The 14704-nt window shown below is 29.2% G+C and overlaps 1 pseudogene; it reads left to right on the top strand.

Annotated features, from left to right (window-relative positions):
* The first annotated feature begins 6359 nt into the window (after positions 1-6359).
* Positions 6360-14114, top strand: LOC141660564 (uncharacterized; annotated as a pseudogene).
* Positions 14115-14704: the final 590 nt, after the last annotated feature.

Below are 14704 nucleotides of genomic sequence, written 5' to 3'. Positions count from 1 at the left end.
GGCTGACTTGTTCTTCTTTAATGCCTTTAAAAAGGCAGAGTCAGTACGAGCAGAGGCATATTTTGTTTTCCTTGAATCCATGATAAATCTACACACAAACAGAGAAAGAAACATAAATCTCAACCAAAGTCACATAAATCATAGTCACAAACAAAGAAACACAGTCACAAACAAAGAAACATAGTCACAAACTCAATCAAAAATCACATAAATCTCACACAAACAAAGTCAAAAACTCACTCAAATATCAAATAAATCTCAGACAAAGTCCAAAACTCACACAAATATCACATAAATCATACACAAAGTCCAAAATCTCACACAAAGTCCAAAACTCAAAAAAATCACAGTGACATACTATCAAACCCTTGGTATGCATAAATCACTATACATATATATCTTACACAACAATGGCATAAACTAAAATACAAAGTCCAAAACTCACACAAAAATCACAATCACATATTATCAAACACTAGGTAGGCATAAATCACTATGCATATATATCTTACCCAATAATTACATAAACTAAAACACAGGGAAAAACAATAATAAACACACTAATGCATGTATAACATAAAAAGATAAATCAAGCAAGAGACGAGGAGGGAGGGAGAGAGAAGGGGTGAGAGAGACAGAGAGGGAGGAAGAGGAGAGATCGAGAGAGAGAAAGAGAAAGAGGGGGAGTGTGTGAGAGAAAGAGGAGGGAGAGAGACTGTGTGTGTGCGAGAGAGAGAGAGAGAGACCTGTCTCCGCCCGAAGATGAGAGCTCCGATTGAAAAGAGAGGGAAATGAAAATTGTGATTGAGAAATGAAAGAGGGAAAGTAAACCTAAGCAAAATTAACCAGTACTAAATTAATATTCTATTATAATATTTTTAATAATCTATTATAATATTTAAATAAAACATATATTTAGTAATTTATATATTCGAGTATAATAATTTGAATTATACATATATGTATATTTTTCATAATGATAAAAAAATGTAAAAAATTATTATACTAACTTTTATATTGAACCAAAATGTATTAATAAAAATAATTAATTTGTTCAATTTAATTTAATAATATTTATTATTAAAAATTAAATTTCGTTCATATCGTTGTTATCGACTAAATTAAATTAAATTAAATTCAAATTGATTTAATTAAACCTTCTATGTGTAAAGAAATATTGTTCTTATCAATTAAATTAAATTCGTTATTATTATAAATAAAATATCACCGAGTACAAATCTTAAATCCTAAACCCTAACACGTGATACGGATTTTACATTACCAATGTATTATTCGAATAAGTATAAGTAAATACGGTCAAAAATGTCTTACGTTATTATGTTTCCACTTAATAACACATTCAAAGTCGTATAAACGGTACAAATTGATTTAAATAGCTGGAAAATAAAGACAACGGTTTTGCCGCCAAAACTGTTTCGTTTTCGCCCAAAATAACGCTTTTATTTATAAAGGGGAAGGGGAGAGGTAATGGGGGGAATGAAAATTAGAAGGGAGGGGGAAATGAAAATTAAAGGGGGGAAAACCAAAAATTGTGTGAAAAATGAAAATTTAACCAAGAAAGATTTTAAGAAATTAATTATTTAATCAAGAAAGATTCTTATTTTTCAGAGTTGCAATTCTATTCGATTTTCATTATAAAATCATACAAGATAAATTTAAAATTTTTTGAATAATTTTTTATATGATTACAATCGATATATCTCAATACAGTTGGATCTTCGAAAATATCATTTAAAAAAATTACCATGTTGATAGGAAAATATCTCAATAATTTTTTCTTATGACTAAAATCGATATATCTTAACATCCGTACGGTTGGATCATCGAAAAATCATTTTAAAAAATTAATCCTGTAAATCGGGAACGAGTCTCGTTGTCGGGAGGGGTACTTTTACTAGATTTTTCTAATCCTGACATGCAAAATGAATTTCAAATTTTTTAATAATTTTTTCTTATAACTAAAATCGATATATCTTAACATCCGTACGGTTGTATCGTCGAAAAATCATTTTAAAAAATTAATCCTGTAAATTGGGAACGAGTCTCGTTGTCGGGAGGGGTACTTTTACTAGATTTTTCTAATCTTGACATGCAAAATGAATTTCAAATTTTTTAATAATTTTTTCTTATGACTAAAATCGATATATCTTAACATCCGTACGGTTGGATCGTCAAAAAATCATTTTAAAAAATTAATCTTGTAAATCGGGAACGAGTCTCGTTGTCGGGAGGGGTACTTTTACCAGATTTTTCTAATCCTGATATACAAAATGAATTTCAAATTTTTTAATAATTTTTTCTTATGACTAAAATCGATATATCTTAACATCCGTATGGTTGGATCGTCGAAAAATCATTTTAAAAAATTAATCCTGTAAATCGGGAACGAGTCTCGTTGTCGGGAAGGGTACTTTTACTGGATTTTTCTAATCCTGACATGCAAAATGAATTTCAAATTTTTTAATAATTTTTTCTTATGACTAAAATCGATATATCTTAACATCCGTACGGTTGAATCGTCGAAAAATCATTTTAAAAAATTAATCCTGTAAATCGGGAACGAGTCTCGTTGTCGGTTGGGGTACTTTTACTAGATTTTTCTAATCCTGACATGCAAAATGAATTTCAAATTTTTTAATAATTTTTTCTTATGACTAAAATCGATATATCTTAACATCCGTACGGTTGGATCGTCAAAAAATCATTTTAAAAAATTAATCCTGTAAATCGATATATCGTGAAGGAACCTTGTTTGAGAAAGTACGCCTTCTACTAGATTTTTGTTATAATTTCATGCAAGATATATTTAAAAAATTTAAATTATTTTTTTACATGAATAAAATCAATATATATCAATATCCGTACAACAATTTAATATGTATGAAACTATTTTTTGTTATATGTTATTATGAGTAATATTCGTAAGTTAATGCCATTAACATCTGTATGAAATCTACAAAACCGACAAATAGATATTACGAGTTATATTTTTACTTAATCTACATGTTATGTCCTCATCAATGTGATAATCTAGTTGACGCTATTAATATTCGTGTAACGTCTAATCCAAATAGGTAAAAGAATTCAAAAATCTATGAAAAAGATGATTTCAAATCTTAATAAACACAAATTAATTTGGTGTAAGTTATCGGTTACTCGTATAAATTAATAAACGGTGGCATATAATTATTCCGATTTTTTTTTAAAAACTAGTAACAGTATAGACAACGATTTTTTCTAAAATCATGTTATGGTAAGTTACTTTACATAAGTGTTTTTTAGGAAATACCGTTGTTGGAATTGTACAACGGTTTTTTCTTTAAGATTGTTGTAGTATTATAAATTTTACAACAGATTATAAATATCGATAACGGTTGTCTGAATGTTACAAGTGTTTTATTTTAAAAATACTTGTATAAGGTAGATTAATACAACGTGCTTTTTCGAAAAACACTTGTTTGAATTGAACAATTAACAATGTAAATTTGAAGTGTAATTATTAGGTATATTTGTAGGTTAGCACACATATGATACGCCGAATAATATTATAACGAGTTATATCTGAAAAGTAGCACTATTAACATTCGTATATAATGTCAACTAAATCCGGATATCCTTACTATGACTTATATCTGTAAGTTAGTATATAGATTATGTGCTGCTTTATGTTGTTATGAGTAATATTCGTAAGTTAACGCCATTAACGTCTGTATGAAGTCTACAAAACCAACAAATAGATATTACGAGTTATATTTTTAACTTAATCTACATGTTATGTCCTCATCGATGCGATAATCTAGTTGACGCTATTAATATTCGTGTAACGTCTAATCCGAATAGGTAAAAGAATTCCAAAAATATATGAAAAAGATGATTTCAAATCTGAATAAACAAAAATTAATTTGGTGTAAGTTATTGGTTACTCGTATAAATTAATAAACGGTGGCATATAATTATTCCGAAAAAAAATTAAAAACTTATAAAAGTATAGACAACGGTTTTTTCTAAAATCATGTTGTGCTAAGTTACTTTACATAAGTGTTTTTTCTGAAATACCGTTGTTGGAATTCTACAACGGTTTTTTCTTTAAGATTGTTGTAGTATTATAAATTTTACAACAGATTAAAAATATCGATAACGGTTGTCTGAATGTTACAAGTGTTTTATTTTAAAAATACTTGTATAAGGTAGATTAATACAACGTGCTTTTTCGAAAAACACTTGTGTGAATTGAACAATTAACAATGTAAATTTGAAGTGTAATTATTAGGTATATTTGTAGGTTAGCACACATATGATACACCGAATAATATTATAACGAGTTATATCTGAAAAGTAGCACTATTAACATTCGTAGATAATGTCAACTAAATCCTAATATCGTTATTATGACTTATATCTGTAAGTTAGTATATAGATTATGTGCTGCTTTATGTTATTATGAGTAATATTCGTAAGTTAACGCTATTAACGTCCGTACGAAGTCCACAAAACCAACAAATAGATATTATGAGTTACATTTTTAACTTAATCTACACGGTATGTCCTCATCAATGTGATTATCTGTTGACGCTATTAATATTCGTATAACATTTAATACTAATAGGTAAAAGAATTCAAAATTTTATGAAAAAGGTGATTTCAAATCTTAATAAACACAAATTAATTTGGTGTAAGTTATTATTTACTCGTATAAATTAATAAACGGTGGCATATAATTATTCCGAAAAAAAATAAAAACTAGTAAAAGTATAGACAACGGTTTTTCCTAAAATCTTGTTGTGGTAAGTTACTTTACATAAGTGTTTTTTAGGAAATACCGTTGTTGGAATTGTACAACGATTTTTTCTTTAAGATTGTTGCAGTATTATAAATTTTACAACAGATTATAAATATAGATAACGGTTGTCTGACTGTTACAAGTGTTTTATTTTAAAAAAACTTGTATAAGTTATATTAATACAACGTGTTTTGTCGAAAAACACTTGTTTGAATTGAACAATTAACAAAATAAATTTGAAGTACTTGTGATTATTTTTTTTGTTAATTATAAAGTAGATAATTAAACTATTTTGAAATATAAAATTTAAATATTTAATCTGGATGAAAGTGGATTTAATTAGAATTTGTAGTTTTAAAAAAATTTAAAATTAATTGTTTGGAATTGTTTTTTAAATTGTTTACTATTTTTATTGTAATAAATCAGACAACGGTTTATTTGAACATTTTGTTATGCAACATGTTTTTAAATTTGGTAAGAAAGACAATTATTTTAAGAATTTGACCATTGTCTGATATAGGTGGTATCCAATATAGGTAAAATACTTGTCTATGAGGTATCATTTAGACAACACCTAATTTGTACATTGTGCGATTCAAGCTTAAATAACCAATAGAAAAAACACTTGTCTCATTTCCACAACTGTTAAACTAGACGTTATCTCAATCATTTTCGGACAATGCATTCTAAAACTCGTTGTGCAAACTTACTCATTTGCACAACATCACTTTAGAAAGGATTGTCTGTCTCCATCAACTAGACAATGGATTTTAAAGCGTTGTATTAATGCTAAAGCCTTCCCATTCGCACAACACCTTGATTTCGAAAACACTTGTCTGATTTGTTTTACTAGACAACATTTTTTAATTGCTTGTAGTAATCAATGTCAGACAACACCAATTTTTTGGTTGCAGAAAAACCGTTGTATGAAAAATTCGGGCAACACTTTTTTGGTCGAATGTTGTCTGATCGGTGTTGTCTGATTGCATTTTTCTTGTAGTGAACCAAATATTTATCATATGAGTATAACTTATAAACTCATAAACCCAAAAAACCTCTTATGGAAATTTTATCAAACAGGTGGTGCACATATAAAAAGATAATAATAAGTGAAAAGAGAACCTGAAGAGGCGAGCTACAAGAGTCGTAGCTTTGATAACAACGGTGAGCTCCTTCTACACATACATGTCATGTAATGTGTGAATAGTATACAATAATTTAATAAGATACCCCACTTAATTAATCTCATCAAAGAAGCAAATTATCATATGAGTATATCTTATAAACTTATAAACCCAAAAAAATTGTCATGGAAATTTTATCAAACAGGTGGTGCGCATATAAATATATATACAGTAAAAAGTCAGAAAAATAACCTAGAAAAGGCGAACAACAAGAACCCTAGCTTTGATAATAATGGTGAGCTCCTTCCCGTGAGACATATACCTAATTGAAGAAGTGTGTTTTGTATGATTCTTGAAAGTATAAGATTCATTCTAATTATAACAGACACCCCATCTCAAAATAAAGACATATCAATAATCGAATATTAAGATATATGAATATGATTGAAGGAGAGAGGGGAGAGGGAGAGGCGAAAGGTAGATATAGTTGAAAAGAGAAGTAGTTATATAAGCTTATAAATGAAAAGTTGAAAGTAGGGCAAAATTATTGGCCGAATTATAAAACCACACTGTATAAATATAATTTTTTATATAAATCATTATATGATAATAAAATCAATAGGTGCTAACATCCATACATTTCGAACATTTATTTTTTTTAAAGAAAATGGAATTGCCATTTGGGACAAAACTAGTTAACGGGAACTTGTTCGGATCGCGGTTTGACTATTATAAAACCACAACGTATAAATTTGATTTTTTATAGAAATTATACGGTAATAAAACCAATACATTTAAAAATAATATGTTTATAAAAGTTAGAACCACCATTCAGGACACGACTGGTTAATGTGAACCAGTTTTGATCACGATTTCACTATTATAAAACAACACAATATAAAATCTGTTTTTTTAAAACAAATATTACGCATCTATAAAATCAATAGGTATTCACATTCGTATGGTTAGATCTTCGAACAAGACTTTAAAAAAAAATTAGAACCACTATTCGGGAGAACACTAGTCAATGGGAACCCGTTTTGACCTTGATTTGACTATTATAAAATTACAACATATAAAATTTGAATTTTTTTAAAAATACTACATATCTCTAAAATTAGTAGGTAACATTATCCATACGGTTGGCTCATCGAATAAGAATTTTAAAAAATAGAATCATCACTCGGGACAAGACTAGTTAATGGGAAGATTATTAAAAAAGCACACAATATAAACTCTAATAATTTTATAAAAAAAACTTCACATCGCTAAAACTAGTAGGCAACATAATCCGTACATTTGGGTAATCGAACAAGAATTTTAAAAAATAGAATCACCAATCGGGATAAGACTAGTTAATGGGAACCTTTGTTGACTATGGGTGACTATTATTAAAGAACATGACATAAAATCTAATTTTAAACAAATAAAATTACACATCTCCAAAATTAGTAGGTACATCATCCGTATTGTTGGATCGTCGAACAAGAATTTTTTAAAAAAATAGAAACACCCCTTCGGACAAGACTAGTTAATGGGAAGTTGTGTTGACCGTGGTTTGACTATTATAAAAGCACACAATATAAAAATCTATTTTAAAAAAAAAATTCACATTTCTAAATTTAGTAGTTAACATCATCCGTACGGTTGGATCATTTAAAAATAATTTTTAAAAAATTAGATCCTAAATATAACTAATAATTTTAAAAATAGTACAACAGCTAAGGCAACACTAAATAGCTTATTGCAACACAATAAAGCAAAGGCTACGCTTTAAAGTGCCACATCAGCGTGCCACGTCATCATTCCACATCAGCATGTAGGTCCCACATGTGGGACCCACCGGTGTCACGTCAATAGTGGGCCCCGATGTGGGTCTCAAATATCACGTCAATATATTAGAATTTTTTTTGAAAAATACCCGTAGGTATAGAATTTTTTTTGAATATTAGGGAAAATTAAGAAAAATACCCGGAGGTATAAAACTATTTCTAAAATATTTGGAAAAAATTGGAAATATGCCCGTAGATATAAAACAATTCTTATGATATCAAGAAAAAATTGGGTAAAAACTCGTTGGCATAATATATTTCTTAAAATATTAGAAACAAATACCAAAAAATACCTGTAGGTACGAAAATATTCCTAAAATATTAGATAATGTTATGAAAAAATGGATGTGGGTACAGAACAATTCCTAAAATATTAAGAAAAAAATATCCGGAGGTACAAAAAAATTCCAAAAATTTAGGAAAAATACTTGGAGGTAAGGAAACCTCCTAAAATTTCCTAATATCCTGAAGAACGTGTAATATTCAGAGTGATTATATTATAAAAGAAAATACTATTTTAAGTTCCTTTACTGAACATTTCACTCTTTAGAATAAATGATTTGAATTAACTACGGAATACGAATTGATCCAAATCATTAAAGTGGAGCATGATTATTGTTAATGATGGTAGCTGGACATTTCATACCGAGACGTTTTTAGTTTTTATCAATAATAAAAATTTTAAAATTAACATGAAATGGGCGATGGTCGTTATGTGCGTTGTTTTAAGAGTTTTTTTTATCTTCTTGTCATGTTCAAATATTAGCGGTAGTAACTATTTCCCTCATTCAATTCATGGAAATACTCGACGTCACATATTATATGCTTACGGGGATATAGAATGATTTTAAATTATTTATTAATAAATATGATTTTATGTTCATAATTTTAAACTAATTATCGATCCATAGGGAATGATCATATGCTCGTATTATAAGTGTGAATGATATACATATATTTTGATAAAATGAATAATCTTCTTCTTTAAAAATTTTGGTCTCAAATCTATTTCTTTACGACCTCCTTCCATAAATGACTAAAAGATAACCGAGTAATTTTTGTAGCGGCCTTGATATTTTTCTCTTGTTGGAATAAACTAACTATTTTTTGAAGTAAACGTACTTGCTTTCATTAAATAGAATCAATAAGAAGTACATCAGAAATAAACTCCGGAGCAACATCATGCCACTCCTGCAAGCCTGACATGGAATGAGCAGCCCTAGCTAAAGCATGAGCCACTCCATTCGCAGACCTATGAACAAAGTTCACTAGCACATCATCAAAGTGCTTAAAAAACTCAATACAATCTAGGACTATCGTGTGAAAAAATGATCTTCCATTTGTTCCTTTACATGTAATTGTGTTATAAGACATATATAAATTATACGTCAGTTTTAATGGTAAAAAAGTAATCAACCAAATTACCAAATTAATTAAAAAGGAGGGTAATCAAATGACTTTTGAAAATTTGTGGAAGGTTTTGAAAAGGATATGAAAAAGTCACAAACATGTATAGTAAAATATCGTTGAATGAATACATTCGAGAACATAAATTTTTTTATTAATCAAGATTATTCATTTATTTGATGAGTTTATTTATTTATCGAATGTTCGTCTATCGATACTCTAAATTTTATGCTTATGAATATCCTATATTATTCTTTTATAAAATTAGTATAAAGAGGTTAAAATGGTTCAATGGTTACGGGGAAAAATATATTTTTAAAAATACTATGATTAGAAGATCATGCTTCGGTTCGTTGAATAGATAAAATTGGCTATGTCACACAAGAAATTTGGGTCTTAAACGAATTTATTTATTAAAGTTGTCTCCGAACTCTAAATTTAACTATAATAAAAAGTTCTAAAATTAAAATATATATACTCTTTTTATTTCGCACAAGAATAAAGTTACTATATCGAAATGAGTTATAATCATAGTATTTTTAAAAATATATCGAGTATATAGATTACGACACTCAAGTTATTTAATCAAGTCTCAAAAATAAAGTTACTATATCGAAATGAGTTATTTAATCAAGTCTCAAATAATTATATTTTATAGATATATTAAAATAAATATCAAATTAAATATAGATTACGACACTCCGTCTAAATAAGTAAGCTCTAATAAGAGTATAAAATTAGTATATCGAAATGAGTTATTTAATCAATTCTCCAATCATTATATTTTATAGATATATTAAAATAAATATCAAAGTAAATATGGAGTAAGACACTCCGTGTAAATATGTAAACTCTACCTCAATACTTGATGTTATCAAGACTTAAACAAATGCATCTCTAGCTCAAGTGGTTGTTATTATAAATTTACAAATAGTTGACATGGGTTCGAATAATTTTTAATATTTAATAGAATACATGGGTAAAATAGTAATTATTAATAAAATATTTCTTCAAAACCATAATGTTGCAGTATTATATATAACAGACCATATGCTCATTTAGAACATGTTTCATAAACATGGTATTTGATAACTTTTAAAAATTCTTTTTAGTTAGGAATGACTCCCTTAAGCATAGAATTTCAATATATATATATATATATATATATTCTTATTTACATACTTTATATATTTAATATGGACATGAAATTACATTATTTGACACTAGTCAATAAAGACTATTTATTTAATATTACATGTAGATGTCTCATTTATCTATTTTAGAATATAATGATAATTATTTATTATATCAACCAACAACCAACCAACTAACAAATTAATTATTTATGATATTGTTCTCAAATTAATTAATTTTTGTTGAAATTAGTTTTTATCTTGTGACAATTTTTTTTTATCTTGTAAAGCAATTTTATGTTGTGACAAAAAAACGAAATTACTACCTTATCAACAACGATAATTTTTTTTCCGTCGTAAATGGCTTAATTACGACGATTTCAGTTCAAAAAAAGCTTTGTAAATGGCCAAATTCATTGTAGTGTAGACATATTTTAGAATTTTATGGTGATGCTTTAGATGCTCAATTTATTATATCTAATTGTAGAATTCATACGGATTTTTATTTATGGATTAACAAATAATTTTCATCTACTTGGACCACAAAAAATAGAAATTGACTAATTTTTACTTATAAAATAATCTGTATTAAAAAAAATGTTAAATTAAATTATTGAAATATAACTTTTGTACTTGAATATGTTTTTGTTAATGACACAAATAATTTTCAATTTTAGATCCAAAAATCTTACCTATTGATTTGGGGTATAATCTTCGATATTCTTTTATATAGAGTATAAAATAGAATGTAATATCATATATATTGTTAATTTATGTATTAAATATTAATTATGATATATCATAAATCTTTGATTATATCTTTAGAATTAGTATTATTAGAATCTAATTGTAGTTTGGGGTTAATCTAAGCATAAAAAATATTTTATTATAAATTTATTGTAGCATTGGTTGTATAGAGGGTAAACATAAATAAAAATGATGAATACATTACATAATAAATAGGGGTATTTATAATTCTTGTATTCTAGCATGAGAATTAACTTTAATTTGTAAAATGTAAATGTTGTTGATATTGATATACAATGTCAACTCTTTTTCACATAAAAGACATTTTGTCCGGTTGTCTTCCTCTCCACTATACTTTTCCATTTGACTCTATAAACTTCATATTTTCATTGTTCTTATTTTATATTAGTATACTTCATTGTTGAAATAGATTTTTGTTGAATTCTCTCCCTGAAGCTGAACTCATCTGAGCCCTCTGGTATGCATGCTATCCCTTGTTTTACCAACTTCATACATATATGTGTATGAAAGATTATGACCTGTGCAAAAGAACTGTCCATTACTTGACTAGTTGAATACATCACTGTGTATATAGATTTATTTCTTTTTCCCTCTTTACATCATTGTGAAAATCATCCTATTAAAAGGTTTTTTCTACAGTTTTTTTCCTCACTTATTAAAAGGTTTTTGCTATACTTCCCACTTGACTCTGGTCCTCTGTTTCCATTAAGCATGACTATGAATTTATGACCCCATATTCACATGTTTAGGTACACTTAGTCACCTATATTTGCCGGTAATCTTCTGCATTAACATATAAAAAAGATGAATTTGTTTTGTGGCATGTACTTTTAATTTCGAAGTATTTTATTTGTTAACTTTTTTGCCCTACAATGTTGTTGAAATGAAGAGTTTGATGGTAGAATAAGAATCTAATAAGCTTTTGATTTAAACAGATATCAAATGGAGAACAAGCACCAACAGATATTCTACAACACCAATGATGATTTAATCAATCATCATTGCCACCATTTCCCGGGCAACAAATCATCAATCCACCCACTCATCAAGCTTCATCATCAGATATATTTGACATACCATTTAATACTGAAAGTTTTGGTTTAGCAGAAATGTTAAGAAATCGAGATTTTTATTTTCCTACAAATACATCGATTTTCGATGTTGGAGCTTCATCGTCAGTTGTGCAGCTTCCTGGTGCACTTCAACCTCAACCAGAAACTTTTGTACCAGCTCCAGCGCTGGGAGTCACATGGCAGATTATTAATACCCCTGCAACTCCTGATAGTTCCTCGATGAATTCTTCTTCTTCGAATGAAACAGGGACAGGGGATCATATCAGTAAACGGATTTCTCAAGGCCTTGAAGAGGAGAAGGTCCAGGACAAGAATAAGAAACTGTAAGTTTATTTAACTGTACATAATTTTTTGTTTATGTTTTTCTTTTTCGGGTATTTACAAATTTAAAGCTCCATTTGATTTACAGACATGTTGCTCAGAATCTTACTTAGTGTGCATGTCTGCTAATTTACTGAATTTATGTTTGATGAATGTCGTTGTCTTCGGGGTATGTTGATATGCAGGCTTAAGGCCAAGAATATGAGCACCAGAAAGAAAAAAGAGCATAAATTTGTTTTCCTAACTAGGAGTGATACCGATAATATGGACCATGGATTTAGATGGAGGAAATACCGCCAAAAAGCTGTGACTGCTAAATTTAATCTGTCATTTACAAAGATTTAGAGTCTAGATTTTGTGTCGGTCATGCAAATAATTTTTGTTTTGCAATAAACAGGAACTACTATCGTTGCAATAGTGATGGATGTGGTGTGAAGAAGAGGGTGGAAAGGTCAGCAAACCATCCTTCCACTGTCATCATCACTTATGAAGGTACTCACAATCATGTCCGCCCGGTGATTGCACCACGTGAAGACATGGGAAACTATTCGAAAAGTAGTTATGCTTTTCTTTAATCAAATAGTACTATTGTTGGTGGTAGCGTTGGTGGTGGTAATTTTACTAGTCCAATGGGTGGCACTAGTAATCTTAGTAATGGAATTACTGGTGGCATTGTTGGTGGGGGAGTTCGTGCTAATTTAAGTGTCGTTGGTGGCAACGATAATAATGGCATCAATGGTGGTAGCATTGGTGGTAAATTGGGTAGGCTTTGTAGTGGCATTGGTGGTAGCATGGCTAGCAGCTTTAGTGGTGGAATTGGTGGCACCGGTAGCAGTGACCTTAGTAGCCGAATTGGTGGCATTGGCGGTGGTGATAATAGTAGTACAATTGGTGGAATTGGTGTCGGTAATCTTAGAAGGGGATTTGGTGGTATAGTTGTTGGTGTTGGTGGTGGAATACGTGCTAACTTAAGCAGTGCCACTGGTGGCAACTTTAATAATGGAATTAGAGGTGGTAGCAATTTTGGTAGCTTTAGTCGTGGCTTGGCTGGTAGCTTTAATGGTGGCATTGGTGGTATATTGGGTAATCTTAGTAGTGCCAGTGGTGGTCGCATGGATGGTAGTTTCAGTTGTTGCACTGGTGGTGCTAGTGGTAGCATCAATACTGATAGAATTAGTAGCTGCAGTGGTTGTTTTAGTTATGGCCTTGGTGGCCGGAACTTTATAAGTGGAATTGGTAGTGCTAGTGGCGCTATTGGTGGTAACTTTAGTACTAGTAACATTGGTGGTGGTGGTGGTAACTTTGGTAGTGGCTTTGATAGCAGTTTCAAAGGTGACGCTGTTGAGGATATTGGTGGTACTCCAATGATAAGGGACAATGCATATAATTACACCAGTGCCATTGGCAGTACTAGCATCAGCAGTAGTGAAAACTTTGATGGTGGTCGCATTGGTGGTAGTGCTATCAGTTGTGGTGCAGATGACATTAACAGGCCTTCCAGCATTGACCAACTAGCCTCACATAGGCAACATCAGGAGCATTATCCTAATAATTCCTAGTGGCCCCTATCGTGATCGTGGTGAAAACTTTGATGTGGACTGCAGTTTTTTTTTCTTTTCTTTTATTTGATGTCATATGACTTAGCTTTTGGTACTGTTGGCTATTATATGGTTGTCTCAGTTTGGTTGAGATGATATGATATTTTTTCCTTATTTTTTGAGAGATTTTTGTGTGTTTCTTTTATGCATACTAGTACATTTATATATACATTCAAGTCTCTGATTTTTTTAGGTTTGTGATTTTTATTCTGATATAAATTAGAATATATGTACACATATTTGCATCATCATACATTAACTTAGATCTTAATTATGATATATATAGGAATGGCCTATATTAACAAGTATGTAAGATTAGGTTTCTTATCCTGATGACCTTTGGAGCAAGTCCTGCTTGAAAATTTAACTATCATCATTTAGGCACTCTTGCTTTAGAACAATAACATTTATAAAGTTGTAATAAACATATTTATTAAGATATTGTAACCTACATATATACTTATAAACGTCTTGACTGGCATTTAAAAGGTCATAACATACTTTTTAAATAAAATCAATTTTAACCTAAATAGGTACTTATAAATAAAACCAATTTTAACCTAAAAAACTACTTACTTTACAAATGGACATAATTGTTACATTATGATTATTATAAAACTAGAACTTTAATCTAACATACAATACAA

This window comes from Apium graveolens, chromosome 5 (genome assembly GCF_009905375.1).
Source record: "Apium graveolens cultivar Ventura chromosome 5, ASM990537v1, whole genome shotgun sequence".
NCBI classification, from domain to species: domain Eukaryota; kingdom Viridiplantae; phylum Streptophyta; class Magnoliopsida; order Apiales; family Apiaceae; genus Apium; species Apium graveolens.
This window is presented reverse-complemented; position numbering and strand designations above follow the sequence as displayed.